This window comes from Sapajus apella, unplaced genomic scaffold (genome assembly GCF_009761245.1).
Source record: "Sapajus apella isolate SASKATOON/1434 unplaced genomic scaffold, GSC_monkey_1.0 scaffold1, whole genome shotgun sequence".
NCBI lineage: Eukaryota > Metazoa > Chordata > Mammalia > Primates > Cebidae > Sapajus > Sapajus apella.
This window is the reverse complement of record NW_022436941.1, coordinates 9,705,219-9,722,872: the sequence shown is the minus strand read 5'-3', so window position 1 is coordinate 9,722,872 and position 17,654 is coordinate 9,705,219.

Here is a 17,654-nt window from a genome sequence, read left to right as displayed (position 1 = left end):
CATAGATATTAGCCTATTTTATCATTAACTACCATAAAATATACACAAATGTATTCTAAAAAGTTAAAATTTATCAAAACTTATGCACAGAAACATTTACAGACCATATATGTCACCATTAGCTGTAGTGAGAAATGTAAGCAAATGTAAAGATGCAGTATTTAATCATAACTGCATAAAATTAACTATAGTACATACTATATATACTACCATAATAATTTTGTAGCCACCTTTAGTTGCTATTACTGTAAGGCCAAGTGACGTGAGGATCTGCTTTAAGCACAGTATGATGCTGATATCTCCACATGAGCAGTTTGTCTCTCCCGTAAATTGCTATCACAGTAAAAAGTGATCTCTTGTGGTTCTCATATGTTTTCATGGTTAATCCAATACTGTAAACGTTGAATAACACCATCAGACCCATACAAAGTGCTACTACAAATGCTGGAAGTGGTCCCAAGAAGCAGAGAAAAGTCATGACATCATAAGAAAAGGTTGAATTGCCGGGCGCGGTGGCTCAAGCCTGTAATCCCAGCACTTTGGGAGGCCGAGGCGGGTGGATCACGAGGTCAAGAGATCGAGACCATCCTGGTCAACACGGTGAAACCCCATCTCTACTAAAAATACAAAAAATTAGCTGGGCATGGTGGCACGTGCCTGTAATCCCAGCTACTCAGGAGGCTGAGGCAGGAGAATTGCCGGAACTCAGGAGGCGGAGGTTGCGGTGAGCTGAGATCGCGCCATTGCACTCCAGCCTGGGTAACATGAGTGAAACTCCGTCTCAAAAAAAAAAAAAAAAAAAAAAAAGAAAAGGTTGAATTGCTTGATATGTATCATAGATTGAGGTCTGCAGCTGCATTGTCCATCATTTCAGATAAAGGAGTCAACTTGTAAACAGATGACACAAACTTATGGGATCAATAAATGCAGTAGCATACTGGAAATGTATTTTTATCTTCCTTATGATTTTTTCTTCTCTCTAGTTTATCATAAGAATACAGTATACAATACATTAATATAAAAAATATGTGTTAATTGACTTTCTGTTATTGGTAAAGCTGCCAGTCAACAGTAGGCTATTAGGAATTAAGATTTTGGGGAGTCAAAAGTTATATGCAGATTTCCAACTATGTGGGGGTTAGCACCCCTAACACTCCCATCCATCCCCCATTGTTCAAGGGTGGACTGTAATAGCAAAATTCATATGAATTAAGAACATACTAATCAACATTTCACAAAACTTACGTACTGAGATTAAGCAGAATAGTTGTTATGCCAACCATTATTTAATCTTTCTGATTTAGGAGCTGAATGTGATTAAATAATATCAGCAATTGGCACTTCATAGCATCTTCCTTTGTTCTCCATCAAAGCACTTTATAAATATTTATTTCTATAATATTGTTATAACTTAAGAAAGTAGTTTATTATTCCTTCTTATTTAGAGAGATGAGAAAACAGGTTCCAAGAGACAGCAAGTTTTCAAAGATTGTATTGAACTTTATTCATATCTGGGATAACAATTCCCAGAGCTAGTGACCAAGGTGAAATAATTTACTTTCAAAGCCTTCCAGTGAAGGAGTAGCTTAGAACACATGTCCTAGCATGTGTCAAAATTTCATCCCTTTTTAAGGCTGAATAATATTTCATTCTATGTACACACCAGTTTGTTGCCCATTGATCTATCAGTGGACCCTTGGATTTCTTCTACCTTTTGACTTTTGTGAATAAGGCTGCTATGAACATAGGTGTACAAATATCTGTTTGAGGCCCTGCTTTCAATTACTTTGGGAACATACTCAGAAATGGAATGGCTAGATCATATGGTAATTTTAATTTATTTATTTTACTTTAGGTGCATACTATAGCTGGCATTTCTCCCCATGCTATCCCTACCCACCCTCCTCTCCCTCCCCAACCCCCGCTGTCTCTCCCCTACCCCCCACAACTGTCCCCAGTGTGTGACACTCCTCTCCCTGAGTCCACGTTTTCTCGTTGTTCAACACCCACCAATGAGTGAGAGCATACAGTGTTTGGCTTTCTGTTCTTGTGTCAGTTTGCTGAGAATGATGGGTTCCAGATTCATCCAAGTCCCTACAAAGGACACGAACTCATCATTTTTTATGGCTGCATAGTATTCTATGGTGTATATTACATTTTCTTTGTCCAGTCTATCATTGATGGGCATTTGGATTAGTTCCAGGTCTTTGCTATTGTACACAGGGCTGCAATGAACATGTGTGTGCATATGTCTTTATAATAGAATGATTTATAGTTGTTCTTTAGGTATATACCCAGTAGTGGGATTGCTGGATCAAATGAAATTTCTATTTCTAGATCCTTGAGAAATCGCCACAGTCTTCCACAATGGTTGAACTCATTTACACTCCTACCAACTGTGTAAGAGTGTTCCTAGGTAATTTTGTTTTTAATTTTTTTTTCAGTTTTTCAACTGTGGTAAAATATATAAAACACCTAATTTATTTATTTATTTATTATTTTTTATTATACTTTAAGTTCTGGGGTACATGTGCAGATCATGCAGGATTGTTACATAGGTATACACATGCTATGGTCGCTTGCTGCATTCATTCCCCAATCACCTACATTAGATATTTCTCCTAATGTTATCCCTCCCCAATCCCCCAACCCTGTGCTATCCCTCCCCTAGTTCCTCCACCCTAGTATGTGATGTTCCCCTCCCTGTGTCCATGTGTTCTCATTAATACCCCCTTATGAGTGAGAACATGCAGTGTTTGGTTTTCTATTCTTATGTCAGCTTGCTGAGAATGATGGTTTCCAGCTTCATTCATGTCCCTGCAAAGGACATGAACTCATCCTTTTTTATGGCTGCATAGTATTCCATGGTATATATGTGCCACATTTTCTTTATCTAATCTATCATTGATGGGCATGTGGGTTGGATCCAAGTCTTTGCTGTTGTAAACAGTGCCACAATGAACATACGTGTGCATGTATATTTCTAACAAAATAATTTATAACCCTTTGGGTATATACCCAGTAATGGGATTGCTGGGTCAAATGGTATTTCTATTTCTAGATCCTTGAGGAATCGCCACACTGTCTGCCACAGTGGTCTAACTAATTTACACTCCTGCCAACAGTGTGAAAGCGTTCCTATTTCTTCACATCCTCTCCAGCATCTGCTGTCACCGGATTTTTTAATAATCACCATTCTAACTGGCGTGAGGTGTATCTCAATGTGGTTTTGATTTGCGTTTCTGTAATGACAGTGATGATGAGCATTTTTTCATATGTTTGTTGGCTGCATAAATGTCTTCTTTTGCAAAGTGTCTGTTCATATCCTTCACCCACTTTTTGATGGGGTTAACATCTAATTTATTATCTTAACCACTTTTAAGTATATAGTTCAGTGATATTAAATACGTTAATAATGTTGTGGAACAATCACCACCATCTATCTTCATAACTCTTTTAATCTCATATAACTGAAACTCTATACCCATTAACAATAACTTCCCATTACTTTAACCTAGCTCTTGGCAACTACACGTCTACTTTCTGTCTCTAAGATTTCGACTACTCTAAGTACATCATATAAGTGGAGTCATGCAGTATTTGTCTTTTTGTGACTAGTTTATTGCACTCAACATAATGTCCTCAATGTTTATCTAGGTTGTAGCATTTGTCAGAATTTCCTCCCTTTTTAAGGCTGTATAATAATCCATTATAATCTTCCTCCTCTAGCTGTTTCAATTTTGGCAATAGGATATTGATTTTAGATCTTTCCTTGCTTCTCATGTGTCCATTTATTGCTATATATTTTCCTCTAGACACTGCTTTAAATGTGTCCCAGAGATTCTGGTACATTGTGTCTTTGTTCTCCTTGGTTTCGAAGAACATCTTTATTTCTCCCTTCATTTCATTGTTTATTCAGTCGACATTCAAGAGCCAGTTGTTCAGTTTCCATGAAGTTGTGCAGTTCTGAGTTACTTTCTGAATTCTGAGTTCTAATTTGATTGCACTGTGGTCTGAGAGACTATTTGTTGTGATTTCCGTTCTTTTGCATTTGCTGAGGAGTGATTTAATTCCAATTATGTGGTCAATTTTAGAGTAGGTGTGATGTGGTGCTGAGAAGAATGTATATCTGTGGAGTTGGGGTGGAGAGTTCTGTAAATGTCTATTAGGTTTGCTTGGTCCAGGTCTGAGTTCAAGTTCTGGATATCCTTGTTAATTTTCTGTCTGGTTGATCTGTCTAATATTGACAGTGGAGTGTTAAAGTTTCCCACTATTATTATGTGGGAGTCTAAGTCTCTTTGTAGGTCGTTAAGAACTTGCTTTATGTATCTGTATGCTCTCGTATAGGATGCGTATATATTTAGGATCGTTAGCTCTTCTTGTTGCAATGATCCTTTTACCATTATGTAATGCCCTTCTTTGTCTCTTTTGATCTTTGTTGATTTAAAGTCTATTTTATCAGAGACTAGGATTGCAACTTCTGCTTTTTTTCGCTCTCCATTTGCTTGGTAAATCTTCCTCCAACCCTTTATTTTGAACGTATGTGTATCCTTGCATATGAGATGGGTTTCCTGAATAGAGCACACCAAAGGGTTTTGGCTTTTTATCCAATTTGTCAGTCTCTGGCTTTTGATTGGGGCATTTAGCCCACTTACATTTAATGTTAATATTGTTGTGTGAGAATTTGATCCTGCCGTTTTGATGCTAGCTGGTTGTTTGGCCCATTAATTGATACAGTTTCTTCATTGTGTCGATGCTGTTTACCATTTGGTACATTTTTGGAGTGGCTGGTACTGATTGTTCCTTTCTATGTTTAATGCTTCTTTCAGGAGCTCTTGTAAATCAGGCCTGGTGGTGATGAAATCTCTGAGCAATTGCTTGTTCATAAAGTATTTTATTTCTCCTTCACTTATGAAGCTTTGTTTGGCTGGATATGCAATTCTGGGTTAAAAGTTCTTTTCTTTAAGGATATTGAATATTGGCCCCCAGTCTCCTCTGGCTTTTAGGGTTTCTGCTGAGAAATCCGCTGTAAGTCTGATGGGCTTACCTTTGTGGGTAACCTGATCTTTCTCTCTGGCTGCCCTTAGCATTTTTTCCTTCATTTCAACCTGGTAAATCTGATGATTATGTGCCTTGGGGTTGCTCTTCTTGAGGATTATCTTTGTGGTGTTCTCTTTATGCTATTTTATCACAATTTTTTAAATCATTCAGAATCTTGGGTGCTCACAACAAAGATATAAAACATAATCATCTGCTGAGTCTTCCAGTACCCACTCCATCATGCCCACTTCCCTGAGTCTCCCAATCCCTTTCTCTATCGTCTGCCACAGAAGTCATGGCATTTCATCTTTGTTCAGTATGGGCCATCAATTTTTTCATGTATCCTAGTGTCACGTTTTCACCATTCCTAAGGATTTTGCCAGGATATCAAATCTTGATCTTGGGAGAGCACTTCCAAATCAATAAACTCCTTTCTATCCAATTTTATGTTCTGTTTCCTTGATCAAGAACCTGTTAAATCCAAGCCTATATGTGTTCCCCAGGTTCTTCCTGGGACATGTTACCTAGGTCTTTCAGCTCCTTTGAGGTATATCCATTTCCTCCTTATCAGTCCCAGCACATTCCTAGCTGAGGTGTACTGAGACTTGAGTTAAAGATTGATTGGTTAGAAAAGCAGGTAGCGGCAGGGGCCTGACAGAGGCCTTCTTTGCCTTTCAAAAGAAAAGACTTTATATTGTTTTCTACCACAGGGGTGTGTTAGCTTTTACTAGAAAAGGGTGGACCTCTCCTATAGATCCAAAAGGTTCAAAAGTGTCTGGGGAATCAAAATCTTTGAGAACAGTCACCCAGATATCTCCATCCTACAGCTCAACTTCTGAGGTCTTCCAAAACAGAGGCCTGACCTTGGCATAACATACCTGCCTTGAGAGGGCATTTAATCTTCTTTGAAGTTCAGCTAACGAATTGTTACTAGGTCTCAGCTTGGCCCTCAGCTTTGTTTGCCTTGCCTTTGTAGGAGATGAGAGCTTTCTGCATGCAACTGAAGAGGCACCCTGGCTTTTATATCTAGCTTTCAAGAGTATATTACTTACACTCAGCAGTTCCTTTTCTTCCTGAAGAGCATCAGTGGTTCTTAGCAATAAGCAAGCAATCAATCTTTTTCCTTATATCTACTAATTTATCCATAACTCTTAAATACTTGATACATTGCATCTTCAAGTACATTCCCTTCTGACAAACCTGCCCAATTCACCACTGATGAGTTGTAGCAAGTACCATGTGCTGTCTGTGCTCCACTCACCATCAGTATGGGGTCCTCTTTACCAGAGAGGCAGTGAGATATCCAGCTTCAAAACCCCATCTGGTTTTTCAGACAACTCTTGCTAGTAACCACCACCAGTTAGGTTTTCTAGAAGTAAATGCTGAGATAGAGTTTGGGGTATAAGATGTTTAGTAGGGATCAATACCTGTGAAGGAAGGGTTGAGAGATCAAATCAGGCAGAAGTTGGAGTGTGATGCAGGCCTGACAAAGGCTTGGTCAACATTGTAAAGAGCTCTGGAGTAAATGTTACCAGTCAGAATGCAGCACTGACATGGTTCAGATTTGTGTCTCTGCCCAATTCTCAGGTGGAATTATAATCCCCAGTGTTGGAGGGGCCTGGTGGGAGATTATTGGATCATGGGGGAAGATTTCCCCCTTCCTCTTCTTTTGATAGTGAGTCAGTTATCACAAGATCTGCTTGTTTAAAAATATGAAGCACCCTCCTTTCTCTTCCTCCTTCTCCAGCCATGTAAAACATGCCTACTTCCCCTTCACCTTCTGCTATGACTGTGAGTTTCTTGAGGCCTCCCCAGGCATGCTTCCTGTATGGCTGGCAGAGCTGTGAGTCCATTAAACCGTTTTTCTTTTCTTAAAAGTTACTCAGTTTCAGGCATTTCTTTATAGCAGTGTAAAAACTGACTAATACAGAAAATTAATACTGGGAGTGAGGCATTGCTATATAGATGACTGGAAATGTGGAAGCAGCTTTGGAACTGGGTAATGAGCAGAGTTTGGAATAGCTCAGAAGAAGACAGGGGGATGAGGGAAATGTTGGAACTTCCTAGAGACTTACTAAATTGTTGTGACGACCGAAAATGCTGATAGTGATATGAACAATGAAGTCCAGGCTGAGGTGGTCTCAGATGAAGATGAGGAACTTACTGGGAACTGCAGCAAAGGTCATTTTTGTTATGCATTAGCAAAGAGACTGGCAGCATTGTGCCTCACCTTAGGGATCCATGAAATTTTGAACTTCAGAGTGATGATTTAGGGTATCTGGCAGAAATTTCTAAGGAGCAAAGCATTCAAGAAGTAACCTGGCTACTTCTAACAGCATTTGATCACATGCATGAGCAAAGAGATGAACTGAAACTGGAACTCATATTTAAAAGAAAAGTATAGCATAAAAGTTTAGAAAATTTGCAGCCTGACCATGTGGTAGAAAAAACCATTTTCTGGAGAGGAATTCAAGCCAGCTGCAAAAAGTTACATAAGTAAAGAGGAGCTAAATGTTAATAGGCACAACACTGGGGAAAATGCCTCAAAGGCATTTCAGAGACCTTCATGACAGCCCCTACCATCATAGGCCCAGAGGCCTATGAGGGAAGAATGGTTTTGTAGGCTGGGCCCAGGGCCCTGCTGCCCTGTGTCACCTCAGGACACTGCTCCCTGCATCCCAGCTGCTCCAGTTCCAGCTATGGCTAAAAGGATCCCAAATATGTCTCAGGCTACTGCTCCTGAAACCATAAGCCTTGGCTGCTTTCACGTGGTGTTAAACCTGAAAGTGTGCAGAGTGAAGAATTGAGGCTTTACTCAGAGCCTCCACTTAGATTTCAGAGGATGTATGAAAATTCCTAGATGTCCAGGCAGAAATATGCTGCAGGGGCAAAGCTCTCATGGAGAACTTCTCTTAGGAGAACCTCTTCTAGGGCAATGCACAATGTGAGGTTGGAATCTCCACACAGAGTCCCCACTGGGGCACTGCCTAGTGTAGCTGCAAGAAGAGGGTCACTGTCCTCCAGACCCCAGAATCGTAGATCCATGAGAAGCTTTCTCTGTGCACCTAGAAAAGCTACAGGTGCTCAACACCAGCCATGATTGTGAGTTTCCTGGGGTTTCCCAAGCCATGCTTCCTTATAGTCTGTGGAGCTATAATTCAATTAACATTCTTTTCTTAAAAATAACCTGGTTTCTGGTATTTCTTTATAGCAGTGTGAAAACAAACCGATACAGAGGCTTCCCCAATTAGGGTGAAATGGCCAGGACTTTATTCCCCCACCTCAGTCAGTCACCAGACACAGGCTGCCTTGGAAAAGGTATGACCTTGGATGATGCAGTTCAGGGCAGCTCAAGCAAATCCCAAAGAAGCTGACAGCTGGAGGTGTCTGCTGGCTGCACTCCACCAGCTAGAAAGCAAATCCTCCTGAAAGGTAGATTTGGGCAATGTATATCCATGTCCACCACCACAAGTATGAATTTTTTAAATTTTATTTTATTTTATTTTATTTATTTTTTTTTTTAAACAGAGTCTTACTCTGTCACCAGGCGCTGAAGTATAGTGGCACGATCTCTGCTCACTGCAACCTCCACCTCCTGGATTCAAGCAATTCTCCTGCCTCAGCCTCCCAGGTAGCTGGGACTACAGGTGCAAGCCACCACACCCAGCTAATTTTTTTTTATTTTTTTTATTTTTAGTAGAGACAGGGTTTCAGTATGTTGGCCAGGATGGTCTCGATCTCTTGACCTCATGATCCGCCTGCCTCAGCCTCCCAAAGTGCTGGGATACAGGCTTGAGCCACCGTGCCCGGCCTAATTTTATTAAAAAATGAAAGGCCTGAGACAAATGCTAAACTACACTGGATGCAAGACAATATATTTAAGTTGTGAATCTTCCAGAAAAACTTGGACATGTGGTCACCCTAGTTCTAAATAAACCAAATTCTGATTCTAGGTCCTCTGCCCTGTCCCTCACCATGCAGAAGAAGCTGGACTTACGCAAACATGCTTTATATCCTTTCTAGCCTTGCCAGATATATAGGAGAATACCTGATCCAAAAGAATGTTAAACCAAAAACTGCAAAAAAAAAAAAATACAGTGTGGCCTGGGACAAGAATTGAGATCAGTCTCATCAATTTCTCTTCTTCAGAAAGTGAAATTGATGAGACTGATCATCAAGGAAAAAAAAAAGGAAGTCAACAAAATGAAACTGAAGTGAGATGATCTAATGTAGAAATTGAGCAAGAAAACCACAACAGACCATGTTCAAGCAGAAATTACAAGGGAAACAAAACTATGAGTAAGCAGAAGTTGGGAGGAAGATTTAAAAAATTAGAACAGAGGATCAAGGAGATATTTATCATCAAAATAGAGAGAAGTAAATGGACAAAGCCTAAATGAGTCAAGTTAAGAGCAGAACACTCCTGTTTCTTTGATTGTAGACCCACCTTCCCATTCCTGCTCTTCCAAGGACCCAACTGCTTATTTCTAAGTGTGCATGAATCTTTCACCTCCAATTATATTGATTCCCTCATCAAAAAGTTACAAACTAATGCTTCCCAAGCTTCTGCTACAAAGTAATTCTCTGGCATTTGCATTAAAACCAAAGATCCCTATTCAGCCTCTCCATTTTTATTTAGAATAAATCTATGGTGTCATGAGAAAGTTTTGTCTTGTTAATATTGCCAAATTCTATACGCTTCTTTCCCATTCCCAAAACAAAAAAATAATTCCAACTCTTTCAAAATATCTCATTCAGTGGCAATTCTTCCTATTTCATCTGTTACAGCTATTGAGTCTTGTGCTTACTGATGCATCTCCTGACCCTAGAGACAATTGCATCCATGGCAAGAAGCTCAACAATGTTATGCTAGATCCCACAGCAAAAGGATAACAAAATTGGATTCTATGACTCCTTATCATTGATTCACCCTCACCAATTCTGGGAAGTTCAGATAATATATTTCTGAGTGCCTGACCTCATAATGTAACAATAGATTGCCTTTCTAGCAAAAGGAACCAGCACAAGATCTCCCTACTTGAATTATATTTCTACACTGTCCTTACAAAAATATCATTCTGAACTATTTCAGGTCTAAGGAGCCATCTACTGTTTTAAGAACAAACTGCAATTAATGATCATTTTTCAAACCATAAATGCCCAATCAACTAAATGATGTTCTCTCTCGCCCTCTCGCTCTCGCGCTCTCTCTCTGTCTCTCTCTCTCTCTCTCTGTCTCTCTCTCTCTGTCTCTCTCTCTCTCTCTCTCTCCCCCTCTCCCTCTTCCCTCCCTCCCTCCCTCTCTCTCCCTTTCCTGGCCCCCTGCCTTGTCGTGATGGTAGTGGTGATGTGACTCTTTGTTCTCAAGAAATTATGCTGTGCCAACTTTAAGACTGTTTTTATTGTGGTTGTATACTTATGAAAAATAGCCTTATAGTTGTTTATTGAATTTTGAATTTTTTATACATAAAAGTCATGCCCTGTTGGTAATGAGAAGCAAGTTTTCTCTTTGTTGCTTTTAACTGAAGAATATATTATAAGCTCTTTCTCTACATACATTCTGAAACTGTAAAAACACGTTTAAAATAAAGGTCAGCCATGTGGTCTGTGCAATGTTAATTGCTAAGCACTGAACTAGTAATGTAGTCAGTCTTTGAAATTGAGCCTGGCTAGGTGGACAGCCTAGAGTGGCTACCCCATGCTTTCAGAGCAATACAGAATATTGCTTGGTCTCTTCAGGAAGAGGCTGCCAAGAAATGAAGTTTCACATGAGAAACTTGCTGCTCTAATGCATTTCAAGTTACTCTTTTTCCATTTGAAAGCCTAAGTGCAATGAGTGAAGAAATATTTTCTTAAAAACTCCAAACAGGTCTTGAAGTACATGCATGTTCACTGAGGTAGCAATTTCCTCTACCTCTATAGTATCTTGTGCCCATATACAAGAGAAAGAATATGTGTAGTTAGTAAATTTTTTTAAATCGTCTCATGTTTATTCCTGATGGAAGATTTAAAAAGCTAAGGAAAGAAGAGATGCCTTGGGCTCCATGTTAAATGCACTCTAGTAGAACAAAACGTAAAACCGCTGATTTTTAATTAAAAGATAATGATTCCAGAGGGTGGCTGCAGTTAAGATGAAGTAAGCACACTGAACCCTGCCTCATTCAATGAAGCAACTAAAAACCTTGCACAGAAAGCAGAGAGCGGTTATCTGGGGACTCTAAAAAGTAAATAATAGCAGACTGGTTTGGAAGACAAAACAGAACTCAAAGTAAGATCAATCCGCTGGTAAGTTTTGTCCTCTTCATTCCCACTATTTCCTGGCCTTAGACTTAAAAGCATCCCAAAACCTGGAACTCCACACTAGGTGCAAATAGAAGGAACTCCAAAAGAAGGCCTCTCATTCTGGTCCAAAAAGCAGAAAAGGGAGCCTTTCAGGACCAGAGTAAGAAAACCCCAGAATAAGAAAATCCCTTGGGGTGTTCTTTACTGTGCTTTCTTATTGCTACCCCCAGGCAATCCCCTGGAGCAACAGACATAGAAGCAGTGGTAGCTGCGCAAGCCCCTAAAACTCTAAGGGAAAAGAACTCTTCTCTCCGGCCAGAACTTGTGTTCCAAGAGCAGGAGGGAAATACATGTTGCTTTTTTTTTTTCCCCATCTTTCCCTGGCTTGGCTGTGGAAGCAGATGCAGTCACAATAACTGAATATAAGAGCAGAAAAACTACATAATTTTCCCAGCCACAGCCCTACACTACTTACGCCTGTAATCCCAAGACTTTGGGAGGCCGAGGTGGGTGGATCACCTGAGGTCAGGAGTTCGAGACCAGCCTGGCCAACATGGTGAAACCCCTGTCTCTACTAAAAATGTAAAAATTAGTTGGGCATGATGGCACGTGCCTGTAATCCCAGCTACTCTGCAGGCTGAGGCAGGAGAATCACTTGAACCCGGGAGGCTGAGGTTGCAGTGAGCCAAGATCACACCACTGCACTCCAGCCTGGGTAACAGTGAGACTCCATAAGAAAGAGAGAAAGAGAGAGAGAGAGAGAGAGAGAGAGGGAGGGAGGGAGGGAGGGAGAGAGGAAAAGGGAAAACAGATTATTTGTAACATGATAAAAGCCCCACAAACCTACATACCTCAACCATACCTCAGCTTTCTGTTGAAACTGCTCTCTGTAACCCCTAATGTGACAGGCAAGCAGTCCAAACCCACGCCATCTTGGTCCCTGCAACTTGTAATAAGTAATTAAGGTCGTGATTTCCACCCTACCCAGACAATGTGTAAACAAATGCTTATCTTAACTTTTGTGAACCACTTAAGTAACAATCAGAATGTCAAAAGTCCCCTGGCCCTCAGAATGTCCGGAGCCCCTCACCCTCATCTTCGCCCAGGAATCCACTGGAATGTCCAGAGCCCTTCACCCTCATCTCCATCCAGGAGGTGATTTACAGAATCCACTAGCCCTCAGAACATCTGAAGCCCCTCACCCACTCCTGCCCCTCACCCTCTCTCCCAAGGTGGTTTTACAGATATAAAAGGTCTTAACACCCTCCTTTCGGGGCCACGGGTTGGAGAGACACGAGTCCTCCGTGGCCACTGTTAATAAAAACCCTGCAATTTCGCATACTTTTGTCTTGGTGTAGACTTTCTATGCTCACTCCAGTACAACAATTGATGCACACGTATGCAACTCTGCCATATAACTATGTTAACTAATTTTAATACACTTGATTTAACAGTTTCTGTGGGGAGTGATTATGGATTTATCCTCTGAGTAATTCTTCTATATTTTGGCCTTATATATTTTAAGATTAAGTTTCTAGGCACACATAGGTTGAAAATTGCTACAACATCTGGGTAAAATATTCTTTTTTCATTATATTTTGACCCATTTTACCTCTGTAAAGTTTGCCCCAGTTTAGATATTTGAAAGAACTCACACCAGACTTCCTAAAATTCAGAATACAGATGGCTCCTGACTGACAATAGCTCAACTTCAGATTTTTTTTGACTTTATAGATGGTGTGAAAGTGATACACATTCAGAAGAAACTGTACTTTGAGTACCATACAAGCATTCTGTTTCTTATTTTTAATACAGTGTTTAACAAGTTACATGAGATTTTTAACACTTTCTTACATAATAGGCTTCATATTAGATTATTTTGCCAACTGTAGGCATTAGTAAGTATTCTGAGCACATTTAAGGTAGGCTAGGCTAAGCCATGATGTTCAGTAAGTTAGGTATAATAAATGCATTTTCAACATACAATATTTTCAACTTAAAATAGGTTTATTGGGACATAACACTACCATAAATTGAGGAGCATCCATATAGGCCTGTAAGGCTTTTAAAGACAAAGAACACAGTGTAGCAAGAGAAAGTGATTACAGGCAAGCTCCCCAGGGCCCAACTTTAACCACCAAGATGTGTACAAAGAATTTTAGCTTCAGAAGAACTCAAAGAGAATTTTTCAGTAGGGGGGCTTTAAGTCCTTCTGGACACAATCAAACCAGCTTGTCACACCCGTTAAGCCAGTTGGAACTCATCAGTAAAGAAACTGACCTTGAGAATCACTATGGGAGTTTTGGACCTTAAATGACACATCACAAAGTCCACTGCCCCTATCTTGGCCAAAAGTCAAAAACCAGACACCCAAGCATTCCCAGAGATAAACATAATGATTTTCCTTTCCAGCTGTAGATTAATTCTGTCTCTACAATTTCTGATAAAAATTTTGCCTGAAAGTCTGTTAGGTGTGAAATTAATAATCTCCAGTCCTGAGACTGGACAGTATTTACGGTTTGTTTTTTCCAAGTATGTCTTTTTTCATCTCTTCACTCTCAAGCTTTCTGTGTCATTACAGTTGTGCCTCTTATAAATGGCCTATAGCTAGATATTGTATAAATCAAATCTCAGTTTCTGTTCTTTAATTGATAAATCCAATCTGCGTTTATTACTTATTAGAATGTGTCTATCAATATTTTTTCTGGTTTGTATCTAGCATTGTTGTCTTTGCTTCTTTTTCTTCCATTTGCCTTCTATCCCTTTGATTGAGGGTTTTTTCCCTTGTCTCTCTCCTTGCCATTTTTACCCTTTTCTGCTTCAAAAACTGTGTATTCTCTATTTAGTTGCTGATATTCCTAAAGTTTACATACATACTTCATTTACCGAAGCATACTATTGAAACAGGAGTGGTGAGAAACAAACCTCTCAAACACCAAACTGAGGAAGGAAGTGGCTTTTTATTCAGCCAGGAGCTGTGTTGGGGGGGGGGCGGTATTGTGGTGGCTACAGCCTCATTCACTAAGCTCCCCAAGAAGCAGCTTCTCTTCCCTTTTATAGGCTTATAATGCTAAAGGGGAAACTGAAATGAAACTATGTCATCTCCATTTGCTGGACGTGGGACCTTACAATCTTTTGGCTTCATTGATTTGCTAATTAATATGCAGCGCAAGCAGGAACAGGCAGGAGAGGGGGCTTACAGAGACAAGACAAAGGCAGTAAACTATTAGGTGGCAGAGGTGTTTCCAGGCAGGGGCATGGGCCATGCCAACATAGGGGTGTGACCCAGTACTGGGCTCCAGTTGGTAGGGATAACATTCATCTGCAACTCTTTCAAGGCTTACAGATAGCAGAGACAATGGGAACCGAAAAGGGAGTCATCTTCCTAGCTCTTTGGTATTTTATTTCTTTTTTTTTTCACCCTCCTTCCCATCTGGAGGGGAGGAGGAGGTGGAGGTCAGGAAGTGGGAGGAGGGGAGAGGGTCTCCCCTCTCACGATGTATCAAAAACTCTAAAGACCTAAGAAAGTTTTAACTGCAATCAAGAGCCCTCTCATCTTGCATGTCATTGTTATAGACAATTTGTATTTTAGTTCCACTTTATTTTCAAATCCTCCAAAATTAATCATTATTATTATTGTCATTGTTATTTAGACCAATACTTATTAGTACTAGGTTAGACCATATTAATTTTTTTTTTTTTTTGAGGCAGAATCTTGCTCTGTCACCCAGGCTGGAGTGCAGTGGTACAATCTTGGCTCATTGCAATCTTTGCTTCTCAGGGTCAAGTGATTCCTCTGCCTCAGCCTCTCAAGTAGCTGGAACTACAGGCACCTACCACCACACCCAGCTAATTTTTGTGTATTTAGTAGAGATGGGGTTTCGCCATGCTGACCAGGCTGGTCCTGACCTCAAGTGTACACCCTCCTCAGCCTCCCAAAGTGCTGGGATTACAGGTGTAAGCCAATGTGCCTGGCCTAAATTGCTATTTTTATATTTCAAAATTAGCCAAGTATCAACAATTTTAAGTGACGCCACTTAATATTTACTTTGCATTTTACATCCCACTCCTTTCTTCTGTACTCAGTGCCCCACTTAAGAGTTATTTTTTATTAGGGTCAGTGAATGTTTTATTTTTTGTTAGAGTCAGTGAGTAGTAAAGCCTTTCAGATTTCATCTAAAAATAGCTTTATTTTCACTTTATTCTTACATGATATTTTAGATAGGTTAAAAGTTATCTCCCTTCAGTCTTTTGAAGATATTATTTCATTGCTGTCTAACCTCTACTGTTGCTGAGTATTGATAATCTGTCACATTGCCATTACTTTATAAATAATTTGTCATTTCTCTCTCATTGCTTTTAAGATTTTTCATTTTGTCATTGGTGTTCTGCAGTTTGTCTAATATATCAAAGCATGAGTTTATTTTTTATTTCACACAGAATTAATTGTTTATTCAATCTAAGTTTTCATATCTTTCATCAATTTTGAGAAACTGTCAATCATTATTACTTTGAATGGTACTTCTTCCTTATTCTATCACCTCTTTCTGAACCTTCTCACTCTACTCTCACATTTCTCATTCATTTTTTTCCTCTCAAACCCTACATGCTATATTCTATTTAGTTTTTTTAGGTCTCTCTGATGCTACATCTAATCTGTTCTTTAATCCAAATTATTGCATTTTTAATTTCTATGACTATTTATTTCTAGAAGATCTAGCTAAGGCCAGGTATGGTGGCTCATGCCTGTAAATCCCAGAACTTTGGAAGGCCAAGGTGGGTGGATCACTTGAGTCAGGAGTTCAAGACCAGCTTGGCCAGCATGGCAAAACCCCATCTCTACTAAAAATACAAAAGTTAGGTGAATGTGGTGGTATGCACTAGTAGTCCCAGCTACTCAAGGGACTGAGGCATGAGGATCACCTGAGCCTTTGAAGATTGAGGCTGCTATAAGCTGTGATCACACCACTGCACTTCAGGTGGGGCAACAGAATTAGACCCTATCCCTTTCCTCCAAAAAAGATCTATCTAGTTATTTCTCATAATATTTATTTTCTACTTTTCACAATATTTATTTTCTTACATTTTGCTTTAATTTATTTGTATACCAATAATTATATAAATCATGCTTACTTAATGGTCTCTTGAAATCTTTTATATTATCTCAAGGTCTAAGTTTGCCAATTGTATTCACTGTGTCTGTCCACTTCAAATGATAAAGTAGTTCTTCATGTGGTGTGTTAGTCCATTTGCATTACTATAAAGGAATACCTGAGACTGGACAATTTGTAAAGAAAGAGGTTTGTTTGGCTCAGAGTCCTTCAGGCCATACAATAACCATGGCATCTGCATCTGCTCAGCTTCTGGTGAGGTCTCAGGAAATTTTTAATCATGAAGAAGGGAAAAGGAGCTGACATGTCACATGGTGGGAGAGGGAGCAAGAGAAAAAGGAGGAGAAGCCAGGCTCTTTTAAACAACCAGCTCTCACATAAACTAGCAGAGTAAAAACTCACTCATTACCATGGGGAGGGCACCAAGCCTTTCAAGCTGCCATGACCCAATCACCTCCCATTAGGCCCCACCTCCAACATTGGGGATCACATTTCAACATGAGGTTTTAAGGGGACAAATATCCAAACTATCTCATGTGGTTTGTAATTTTTTACTGGGAGCTCATCTTTACTATAAACTTTTTTTAAAATAAGAGCTTTATGTATCTTTCATAAAAATATCTCCTCAAAAGTGTTTTACAATCATTTCTTGCAGGTATTCCAGAGAGTTCCCTAATATAAGATTTGTTCTTATATTAATTTATTGGCTCAGGACTCCCACACCACATGTGAACTATAAATTCTGACTAAATCTGGGCATAGTATAGAAATAAGTCTCAGAATTATCACAGGAGCCTTTTTTCTATACAGATCCCAAACCAGATAAAAGCATTCTTGAAGCTCTATTGAAATACTGAACAGCTTTTCTTCTCCCTTTTCCAAGAGAGACTGATATTTCAAAGTCCTTGTTTTGTACAGAGATCAAAGGGTTAGGCCCCAGCTTTGTGCAATTCTAATATCACATATTCTGTCCAGGAGGGTGTGATAAAATTGAAGCCTCTCATTTCCAAAGCCTGCATCTGAGTCCTCCAACCACATGGACAGCCAGAGAGACAGCTCCTGCATTTTTATTCCAACTATCTTTTCCCTATTCATTTGATTGGGAATTTTATTTATTTATTTGTTTTCTTATTTATTTATTTATTTATAGCTCTGCTATGGATTTATTTTAATTTTTGTTGTAGTTTTTCAAACATTTCTATGTGATTGTAGTGAGTCCAT